General features: G+C 32.8%; 1 protein-coding gene and 1 long non-coding RNA gene across 2 annotated transcripts in view; one reads left to right on the top strand and one right to left on the bottom strand.

The window, feature by feature from the left end:
• LOC127847113 (N66 matrix protein-like) overlaps positions 1–12,323 on the bottom strand; it is a 147,310-nt gene that overhangs the window by 124,729 nt on the left and 10,258 nt on the right. The window lies entirely within an intron of this gene.
• Positions 11,826–12,323, top strand: part of LOC127847140 (uncharacterized) — a 3,889-nt gene continuing 3,391 nt past the window's right edge. Inside the window, exon 1 of the long non-coding RNA XR_008033838.1 lies at positions 11,826–11,993. This is a non-coding gene — a long non-coding RNA (uncharacterized LOC127847140). The remainder of the gene's footprint in view (positions 11,994–12,323) is intronic.

Raw genomic sequence — 12,323 nt, 5'->3', positions numbered from 1 at the left:
TGCTGTGATCGTGCGAAGCATGTTGTCGACTGTGTGCGTAATCTTACCCGGAAAGATAAATGTGATTGCCGGGTTTATCTAATCAAAGCGCTGTATGCGCTGAAGGCATGGGGCTAAGTTTAGTGTGCTTGGGAAGAAGTATTGTCCGAATTTCTCCCTTTGTCAGAATGTATACGGATTGACCCTAGCGGTTGAGTGCTGAAGCTCAGAGACTGTAAGAAAAGACAATATTTGTTTATATACTACAATCAATGTTCATATACGTTGGAGAACTACACGATACTGGTGGTGGGAACGATAACCTTTTGTTCAACTCTACAGATCTGGTAGAGGTTCTTCTACATAGGCGGTGAAGATATACAACAACAACAACAACAACAACAACAACATGGCCGCAAAAAACTGTTATTGTTGGCGTCAAATAAATCACTTTCAATAGACTAAAATAGCTTTTTATTACATGATTACCAGATCAGGAAAACACTCATACTTCCTTTGTAATGTGTATACAAAAGAAAATCCACTAACCCTGATAAAGAAAGGTGTACAGATTGTGTACTTTGTATCACGTAGAACTTTTCGCGCTCGATCTTCGCATTAGAATACCATATCCAGTTACTTGGTCTATTTCCGAGAATGATCTTGAATAAAAAAAAAATCTGGAATGTCTTGTTAACGCAAAATAAAAGAACAATATTTTAAAATATGTTTATAAATACCAAATATAATGTCTTCAAAAAATGTCTGAGAAAATAATTCTTACTGTCTCTGTAGACACTCGTATCGTTTCAGCCTAGACCGTCAAGTGAGGAACCTATTATCTCATGAATATGTAAACAATGTCGTAGAAAATGCTAAGCAATTTTGCTTCAATATTTTTTTTTCATTTTTTATTACACTGTCATGTTTTATAGTGATGTTCTGTATTTACAATGCGGGTTATTGAGATCTGCGAATATCTACTTTTATTGTGCATGAATTAAGTGGTAAATCGGAGTTTCGGGAATTTGGTTATTGGCAGCCAGCCAATTCGGATAGGCTCAGAAATTTGTATCATTACTATGGCCTTTGGGCTACGCCCCAGGCCAAAAATGGGGTTTTAACGGGCAAATTCCGAAAACCGCGAAAATGTCTATTTTGCCCCAGATTTCAATTTAAAGAGTATTGTCTACATTGTTTTGTGCTTTATTTTCAAGCTGTTGATGAGCTGCACTGAATATTGTCTGAATCTATTTTCAGGTTGTGAATGGAGGCCTTGTTTTGAGGGTGTTTTGCAGAACAGTGGTTGTCGGCCTGGGGATTTAAAAAAAAAAAACTGTAGACTGCCTCCTTAATCTTCTGTATTTTCGAGTTTTTCTTGTTGTTGTTGTTTTGAAGGTTGCTAGTTACATTATTTTGCTTTCTTTTCCGTTTTTGTTCTTGAATCTTTGCTGTTGCTGCTGGTGCGGATGTTTTGCTTGTAAGTATTTTGATATCGTAAGCGATCTCAAATGCACCCCTTTGTGGTCATAAATAATTAGAACTTTGCTTCGATTGCTTGTGGTCTAAGTATGTTGATGTTAAATAATCAAATTATAATTTGATATTTAAGTATGGTTTGGTTTCGACGTAATGAAGATAGGCGTCTTAAAATCCTATAAAGTGAGCATCTGTAGATAAAAATATTTTCGTCTTTAATATCACTATCATAAAAAAAATCAGAGTTTCTCGTTAAATTAAACCTTATATTGCGTCTTCTGTAGTTTATGAGATATTATATGCATGAGTTATTGGATCCATACTTAACGGTTTATGATATGCGTACACAGACAATTACAAAAGAACAGTTCTGTTAAAAATATTGTAAACAAACATAACACTATCTTGGTGTATACCTTTGATGATAGGTATAGCTATGTTACTTAATGTACGTAACCAGAAGCATCGGCCTCACGTATGTGGCGCGAAAAAAACAACTCCCTTAAAAAAAATACCCAGACACATTACAATGTAAACAATGAAAATGGTTTCTGTATAATATGATGTAATTTTTGTCGAGGAAGTAATAATAAACCGTCAAAATACGTTCGTTTTCGTTGTTTTAGTAGCAGGAAAACGATCAAGTTTCTAGTATTTACTTTTGCTGGAACAATATTAAGCAAATATTTGATGACACGCTTAATGTATCTTCAAATGTCATACTTCTTTATCACAGTATGTAAACAGTATATTCGTGATTCATGTCAACAACAAAATATAATGCGTAGATATTAGAAGAAATGTATAATAGTATTAAACATAATTATATTGAGTGTTTATATACCATTTCTTTCATTCAAAGCATAAACATGCATGTACTATAATATAACAATCCTAGTTGTGTGTCTGTTTTGGTCAAAATCGCAGGTAAATTGATTGTTGGATGACAGAATTCGATGTCTGCGATTATAATAACGTATTATGTAAATATATATTATGACATTACATATTCAAACACAAGAAATATATACATTTTTATATTTCAATTTATAATCGTGTTAATCTTTTTTCGATCAAATGAGTTGACGTTATTTAGAGCGACCGTGGACCAATTAGTTGTCTTAACATGATTAATCATAGACAAATGTCTTTATGCGCAATTTATGTAAAACATGTTTTACGTGGAAAATAGGTACAACAAAGTATGACAATTGAGTGCAAACGTATGCAAAGATTGCTATTAGTGACATTTTGATCTGAATTAATAAGCATACATTGGCAAAGCAATAGGCAAATATTATGTTACTTATTTTCTGTCAAATTCACATAAGTTAATCATGCCTTTAATAATATATTTATCATTGCTAAATCCATATCATTACTATAAATTCGAAAAATATTCAATCTGAAATCGATAAGATACATGATTTTAATGTGCATTTATTAGCAATTGTATGCATTTACAAGTATCATACATGTATGTGTGTGTTGTATTATTCAAAGAAAGCTTAAATGACGAAATATGTATCCTTCTGATATCGGTTATGGATTGTTGTCTTTCATTTAATTTATTAAACGCTTTACCCTTGATCACAGAATTCTAGAGGTGAAATGAAAATTCAATCACAGTTAATAAATTATGAAAGCATGGGGCCAAAATTCCCTGTGTACGCAGTGCAGAAATAGGGCACTGAAGAAAAAATATCAAAATGTAGTGCAGTTTTAGCTTTTTCAAACAGCATACACGCTCGGGTGATCATATCTCACAATATCACTACTACACACTCAATAAATGCACATTGTGTGTGTAAAAAGCAGGCGGTTGATAACATTCTTATTTGAAGTACCCACTTCAGTGTTACATTTGCACTGTCAGTGATTTATGCGCACATTTTTCACAATATCTTGGAATATGTTGGCAAGATGTCAAAGACGTGTCATGCACTACGTTATTATTTAATGGATGTGCAACTACCTTTATTTCATAGATAATTCGTATATGATTCAACAATACAATTGCTCACGAAAAATGATATAAAATTGAGTGATACAAGCCAGGAGACAAAGATGGCGAGAGACAAAAAATGTCTAAACCATGGCAAAACTTAAAACCCACATGCAGCACACCTTGTGTGTGATATGAACGCTCTTTACCCGAGAATTAACGTTTACTTACATAGTATTCCCCCGACACAGCTCGTTCATGATCTAATCATTTACGCGATAGCACTCTCCTGGTACAGCTAACAAGGCTAACACAGTTACCTCTCTTTGAAATACATGATACTCTATCGGCAGAAAAGTCCCCATGACTTAGAAATACCCATTAAAGATATGATCTCTTGTATGGTTGATGCGAAATTTCCTGAAAAGTCTTGTCCGGTTGAACCCGTGACCTCTTGTTGGCATAATGACTGAATTTTACTAAGTGTTTATTCTGCAAGGTATTTATATATTGATCGAATTCTAATGGTTGGTTTGAAGTCACATTTTAGTGCCTTATAAATTACAAAACCAATGAATTAAAGTTCTGATTGAATCGCATTCTTACCTGACCTCTCTTGTTGAGGATATCCAGTAATATTTAAATGATATCGTAATAGATACGTTGAAATGTCCACGATCGCGTTTTTTACTTAATTGGCAACCGCTTAATAATAATGTGTATAATTAGTAGTGTGGTGCTATCGTAAATGCAAATCGCATGTTTATATTCGTATTCTAGTTGTCAGACTTGTTGACTAAGGATGATACACGGACGTTATTTGAATATGTGTCCACTGAATTTAACTGAATAATTGATAGTGCTGGATCGTTAAGCATTACATTTCATTTCAACACTTTTGAGTGACGCCGCAATGACGTATAACCGCCAGAAGTGACACGTATCGTCTTTTAGGTAATTTTCACCACATAATCAGGACCGAGCCTTTTCATAAAAAAATAGCTATCGCCGCATAGACGATTCTCAATAAAAATAACAATTCTATATTTCATACCCTACCGTACAAGTACATGGGTGCAAGAGGATATCGCAATATAATGGCCTTTCGGTGCAATTGCCCATCCGTTCGCATTAGTGTTGTACACTAAAAGTTCCATACTTTAAACACATCGACTAGAAAACATCAAATCTTATAAAAGCGATTGATTTTAAATTTTTAGAAACTACGCAATTGATGTTGAAAATTATTTCATAAAAACAGTTGTCTTTCAAAAACAAAATGAAAAGCAGTTGATTTTTAGCAGAAGTATTATTTCCGCTTATTTATCTTATTTTCTATATTATTGTTCTGTTTATATAGTATTATTTTAAAAATGGGACAGCAATGTAAACATGCTTTCTTTTAAAATATTATCTGGTTTTGTGTGCTTCCGAAAACTAAGAACTAAACTCAAACGAGAAAATGTCATATCTTGACAATAATCTTACAGAACTTGACCTTTTTTTACAAAGTTATAAATTCTTATTTAATGACGTAAAATTATATGTGTCTCTACAAATGTGTTTTAGCATCAATGTTTAAACTTAATATTTTTAAAATGCAAACAAGATCGTTTTACCAAGATAGGGCAGAAAGTTTCCGCAATATTGTTAAAACTTTCTTGCGGAGACGAGCATTCTGATAAAGATTGTATAAAATTGCTTGACCTAAATCAATAAGTACACACTATCATTTATTTAGAGATTTATATGGGCTCGTCGATGATGATTTTGATGATGTCGCCACGTAGACGATATTGTCCTAGCAATGCCTTGACGTCTTTTAATCCTGTTGCATAATGTACAAGAATCATAAGCAGAGCAACAGATCGTCGAAAATGGGACAACTTAAACAAATTTTAAACACTATTATGTATTTGTGCATTTTTTTTTCACAAAAAAATATATTGGAAAACACATGGTTTATCAAGAGACATAAAATGACATCTCAGTACACAGACCACACACAAATAAACATAACACTTATATTTATGGTTACCATTGTCATGATGTCTTGGTTCTAGTCTATTTAATATTAAAGTAATGATCATAAAGATAACATGAATGCACTTTAATATAGTATTACTATTTAATGAAGCACATTGGTTTTGCAGAACTGCATTTTTCAGTTATTTATCTAAATAAAGGTAAATGTTAAAACAAATAAACATGTTATTGTTAAAGTTTATTATTATGATTGCCAAATGATAATGAAATGATTATATGCTAAGTTAATACTTGTTATGTGTTCTATCGCCAATTAAGCCCTCTCGTTTGTGAATTGTGGTCATTAAATATTATTTACAAAAGTTAATAAATGTATTTTAATTTGCCAGCTTTAGAAAAGAACACTTGATCGTACACTGTCGTTTATGGCAAAATTAAATTCTTGTTAACAATAAACTAATCATATAACGATTAAGGTCACTAAATTAATTTCGTATACTGTCTACACGAGTTTATACGTTATAACTGAAGGGAAGGTTTTTTAGCATAATTTTGCCAAATTACTTAAAACTGTGACGATTTGTTGTGAGCAAATAGTTGAATTCATTGGACTAAATATATTGTCAGTTCTGTCTGATAAATGACTACGTTGCACGCAGCAATTTTGCAAATAATTTATCTTGTTGAATGCTTGAACAAATCTTCTCACAAGTCATTGTTTGAGCGCTGTTAGCTGACGATTGATACATTTATATTGGCGAAAAATAGAGTGTTCCTAATGTAAACCATTTGTTCTTTTTTCAGGATCTGTGCTTGCAACACTTAATTGATGAGCTCAATAGCATATCAAAAGTTTACCTTTTCTTCAAATATGTAATGATTGGCTTGCAATCATAATCCTAATAACAATAACATGCAGTGGGGATAAATGGATGGGTTCGGTGCAAAAAAGCATGAACAAAACTTGTTAAACCCATGGTATTGTTATTAAATGATTATTTAAAAACATAAAATTTTCACGACGTCCGCTGTATATTCAATTTGCATCATATTGTATATATTTTGCCTTGCGAATTCAACAGCTTATTGTTAATAGATTACTTTATCATATTTCAATTGAAAATAAAACATAAAAAGTTTTATGTAACGGAAATGAACCTCTTTTTTTAAACTAATTCATATCAAACATAATATTAATTATGACGCTTTATTTTCGCAACGTTTTTGCGATCAACACTGTCAAATTGTGTATAGAAAATTGGAGATACCAAATATTGTACGTTAAAGGGATCTTTTCACGCTTTGGTAAATTGACAAAATTGAAAAAAGTTGTTTCAGATTCGTAAGTTTTCGTTTTAGTTATGATATTTGTGAGGAAACAGTAATACTGAACATTAACCATGCTCTAATATAGCCATTATATGCATCTTTTGATGATTTTAAAACCTAAAAATTATAAAGCGTTGCAACGCGAAACGATTGAATAATTTGGAGAGTTCTGTTTTTGTCGTTAAATTTTGTGAAACTACAAAGATTGCTTATATAAGGTATAAAATACGTCACGAATGTGTACTCGGCGGAATAGCTCAGTAGGCTAGAGCGTTTTTACTTCAGGACTCTGGCAGGACTCCAGGGGTCACTGGTTCGAAACCTGCTCCGGGCAATGTTCTTTTCCTTTTTTAAATTTTTTTCTTGCTTTTTTACTGGAGCTTTTACGATCCAATGTTTACATTTATCAATATAAAGCATTTAATGAATAAGTTAAAAAAATGCCAAAATCTGTGAAAAGGCCCCTTTAATCATTTACGACTGGAATACATGTACGTAGTTGTGTTTCAGCTTTAATTTTTAAAAGAATTCATATTTCAACTGTTTTGCTGTTCTTTTTCTTAACTTGTATTCTTGTTATTCACCCACAACGTTCTGTATTTAGGCTTATATATACGAACTTAACTCTTTAAATTAAGTTTTTAATGGAAGAAAAGTGGTTTAATCGTGCCTTTATCTGCACTAGCAGTGTTTATCTATGGGTTATATGGTTCAGCGTTTGTTTTGGCAAAAGTACAATATAGTGTTTCAACGTGAATAAATGTATGCATGGCACCAATTCTGTAGAGTGATAGCTGTTTGATGTTTTGACGTTGTTTGTTGTAATTAAATTATGTAATCTTAAACCACTTAAGAAGAGTTACAACTAAGGTAAAACCTACAGCATTTTAGCAAGGATTTACATTCAAAGTACTTAAATGTTGTAAAAATTCGAGCTTTTATTGTTTACCTAACCATACTATTACATCTGCATTCAAACTTGTTTTCACCGTGATGCTGATAAAACGAGTCGTGTTCTGAGCAAACTGGGCATAATGCATGTGCGTAAAGTGTCGTTCCAGATTAGCATATGCAGTCTGCACAGGCTAATCAGGGACGACACTTTCCGCCGAAATTGGATTTTTGCTAAGAAGAGACTTCATTTAAACGAAAAATGTCATACAAGCGGGTCGTCTCTGATTAGCCTGTGCGGACTGTACAGGCTAATCAGGGACGACACTTTACACCCAAGAATTATGCCCAGTTTTCTCAGAACAAGACTCACATGTTTATATTAATCGGAGCCCAATCTAGTTAGGTTGTTGGATTGCAGCTAAAGTATAGCATTTAAAAAGTCAGACACATGTATCGACATGAAGAAGTCATTTTGCGAACATGTAAATATATGGCGTGTCCATCGTTTCACATTTCAATGTTTGCATATGTATGTGGTACATGTTTATAACTATGTTCTATATTTCCATGATTATGTGGTAATCAGGTGAGCGACCCAGGGCCACCATGGCCATCTTGTTTCAGATTGTTCCGCTCCGAATTGTTTCAAGGAGTTATTGCCATTGATTAATAATATGATATCATCTAATGCATTTTATTTTCTGCAACGGACCAACTAAATCGATGAATTTTGCTGTTTATCTACAGGTAAGACATGCACACTTGGCCAAAAGTGACTTGTCGTCATACATCTGCTTTACAACTGCAATGGGCCGATTGATATACTAAGTGTATTAGCCAACTTAATATTCATATTTGTTTATAATTGTGTCGTCTTTTGGACATTTGTTAAGCGTAGCACATGTATATTTTGTATTTTAAAGACACACAACTGTGGTTTAAATTATGTAGCTTTCTTTCTTTATATGAAGAAATATTTCATAAAAATACAAGCATTATTTTGGTGTTTCACGTAGATCAACTTGATATTTTTTAGCTATCTCACCACAATATATCATAATTTATCATACCACCGCATTGATATCTGCCTGATATAACGTTGCCTGATATATTTTTTATATCATGGTCAACAGGAAGTTCTTGTATCAGTCAATGATTGGAGTTACGTGGGATTTTCAATAAAGTCAACAATTTCTATCAACATGAGTCAGGATCAACAAAACTAACACTTTGATACGAAGAATGTACATATTTTATTCTAGTTTAAAGTCATAATCACAAAATCTTTTATTTAAAAAAATCACACCAGCCCGCACTGCAGAAGTTAAATGACGTCATCAATGGGGCAATAAATCTTAAATATCGATATAGTCTTTGCACTCGCAAATTTTGCACAGAAAGTCAAGACAAATGATACTGCCAGGGCGACCGGAACTGGCAGGCTCCGCATAGTGTTGCGACTTAATTCATCCTCGCAAAGATCACAAATTACTACAATCCCCGGTCGTGTGAAACGAAATCGTTTGTACAGTTCTATATCACGATACATTTCCAACGGGTTTGACCGATCCAAAAACACTCTTTCCACTTTAATATTATGATTACGCAAGTAGCGTCGTGCGGCGGCCATTTTCTAAAGTAAACGCGCAAACGACGTTACGTCATTACGTAAGTCTAAACATTGCAGACTTAGCATTTGAGACTTATCTTAATGAGTCTGAGTCTAAAACTTACCATTTTATGTTTCGTGAATTAAGTTTTGTAAGACTGAGTCTGAGTCTGAGTCAGAAACTTGAGCTGAGTCTAAGATTTGAGACTTACGTACATTGGTGAATACGGCTCCTGCAGTATGCTTATCCTCAACTATTTAAACAAACAATTTAACACGCTTATGTCATTATTGACACCATCATCAAAATGTCAATGTCAATACACATCTCCAAAATGGTGTCTCCAAACTGTTCGGTGAAGTGTGTTCCTAGATTAAATTTGTCGCTGCAGTCCATTTCTGATCTCCAATTCAAGGCGTTTTTAATAAAAGCGGCTGTACTCTTCCCATTCGTAGTGCAAACATTTTTTTTCTCTATACGATGTTTAAAATAAGCGATTTTTCGTGATGTCTTTTCGAACGCCGTTTCTACATGTATGTCAACGTGTAAAAGCCGGATCAGCAAAATCAGCGGGGATCCGTACATATTAAATATAAAGAAATGGATTGTTTTGTAGATTTTTAGGAAAATGTGGTATGATAAACAGAAAAACAGGTTACTGTCCCATCGTTGTGTAATATATCAGGCTCGGCATGAATAAAATAACGGCTCGGCAAGTCTCGCCGTTTTATTATTCGAAGCCTCGCCTGATATATTACAAAACGATGGGACAGTAACCTGTTATTCTCTATATACATGGTACATAAAAAAGAATTTCGTTATCATAGTAGACCATTTTTTTAGTGAACATAGTCAATAATGTTGTGCATGTGTTTGCACCTCCAATACTTTTGCATGCCTTGTTCCCATATTTAATCATTGTATTTGTACTGTTGTGAACACGTGTCCTACATGGTATAGAAAATTGGTTACTAGCCTTATCTAAATACTAGTAAATGGCTTTGAGCTTTTCTCTCATGCTTATGCTCCTGGGCCAGGTTGCTCAAAACTTTAAACTAATAATGGTTAACTTTTGGTTCAAGTTATTAAAGTGATATGTATGTTAAAAATCAATAAACAAAACCAAGTGTATTATTTTAAGCTTAACAATTTTGGTTTATTAACAGAGTTTCTTTTTCCCGTTTTAAACTGCCAGTTTTGAGATCACATATACTTACTGAAAGTTTTGGAATTTGGCAATATTTAAATAGCAAGTTTAAAACAAAATAAACATTAAATTCAATCACGTCAGTATCAAATGTCAATTTGAAAACGGATATGAAAATGTTAACAAATATTTAAAAGTGTTGCCGTTTATCAAATGTTAACATTTAAAGCAGATCCAGATGCAATTGATAATATATGACATTGTTTACATAAAAAAACATACGCTTTTCAAAATAAAGATAAACTATCAAATTTTTAAAGGACATATGTTTCGGTCCTTTTAGCTGAGTGTTGAAGTTAATATTTCTAAATGTAAACAAGTGAAAAAGAGTGCTTTAATCAAATTAAGCTAAGTGGACCATTCGATACACGACACATTTCATTAAATAGGCAATAATTAAAAAGTAACTATTTATGCATAAGGACAGATTTGATTAAAATTGTTTCCATCAAACTTTTCTCGTATATATATATATATATATATATATATATATATATATATATATATATATATATATATATATATATATATATATATATATATATGGGAGAATTATTAGAATTCGTCACATAATTGCATCTTTCGAATACTAATATTTCTTTTAAGGTCACATAAAAGGTGTAACTCCATTTGTTTAGTGTGAAAGGTTTGTTTTCGTTTAAATTTCTACCGATGGGAAGCACAATGTTCTCAGTGAAATACAAGCCAAAGCAAATAAACACATTCAACAAATGCATAACAAGTTAAAAGTTTAGGTATTTCGACATTTAAAATTGCCCGGTTAGTTAAGTTCACATGGAGTTGTATGCGTTTTGCTTTTTTCCAAATATCATTTTAAAGCTGCTTAATATCAGATATTGTGTTATTAATATGAGCCTTGTTCTGAGCAAACTGGGCTTAATGCATGTGCGTAATGTGTCGTCCCAGATTAGCCTGTGCAGTCCGCACAGGCTAATCTGGGACGACTCTTTCCGCTTTTATGGTATTTTTAGTTTCTAGGAAGACCCTCCTTACCGAAAATCAAGTTAATGCGGAAAGTGTCGTCCCTGATTAGCCTGTGCGGACTGCACAGGCTTATCTGGGACGACACTTTACGCACATGCATTAAGCCCAGTTTTCTAAGAACACGACACATATATGCCTTGTACCGTCCTGACATCAATTTCTAACACACTTTGCTCACGGGGAATGTACCGGTATATTACCAGTGTAGATTTTTCCATAGATTGTGATTCTTTGCGTTATGAAATTTAACGATATTAGTGTATTTTCGATGGAAGTTGATAGTCTACAGCACGCCATGTACAATATCAAGAATCAGTAGAGGTATGATGTAGATTTTATTGACAGGCTGTATGCATTTCAGTTCGTGCAATGCATGAAACATGTAACAGTCACTTTAAACAGCTGCAATATTGACGAACACGTGCTTTAACGGTTGTAAGATCACACTATTTAAGGCGGTTTCCTGATGACGCGATTTAAATACCGTACGAATTAGGGGCAATAACATTAGTGATCCTTAAACTAAAATACAAGCGTGTGAGCATATATAGATTTTAAGGTAAGTAAATGACATGTATCTGTTTTATATTATTATTCTATATATTAATTGGTTTTAAGATGTTGTGATATGAAAATTTTAGTTAATATAATCCTTATATTTTGATTTGTTTATTTTTTTTCATTTATATAGTTTTAATTATATAGATTATGTACTACGCCATTGAATACGTGTAAATGTAGAAATAGGCGTTTTAGCAAATAAACCAGTTTCAGTTTCAGTTGTTGTTTTCATTAATTTGTATCCGTATTTATTTTGTTTTATAATGTTAAAGTACAATTACTTGTATAACACGCGTTTATTTATAATATTCCTCAATTGTAAAATATC

The sequence above is a fragment of the Dreissena polymorpha genome, chromosome 1 (assembly GCF_020536995.1).
Source record: "Dreissena polymorpha isolate Duluth1 chromosome 1, UMN_Dpol_1.0, whole genome shotgun sequence".
In the NCBI taxonomy this organism is placed as follows: Eukaryota; Metazoa; Mollusca; class Bivalvia; order Myida; family Dreissenidae; genus Dreissena; species Dreissena polymorpha.
The sequence above is the reverse complement of the archived record's forward strand: the minus strand, read 5'-3'. Positions and strand labels throughout refer to the sequence as shown.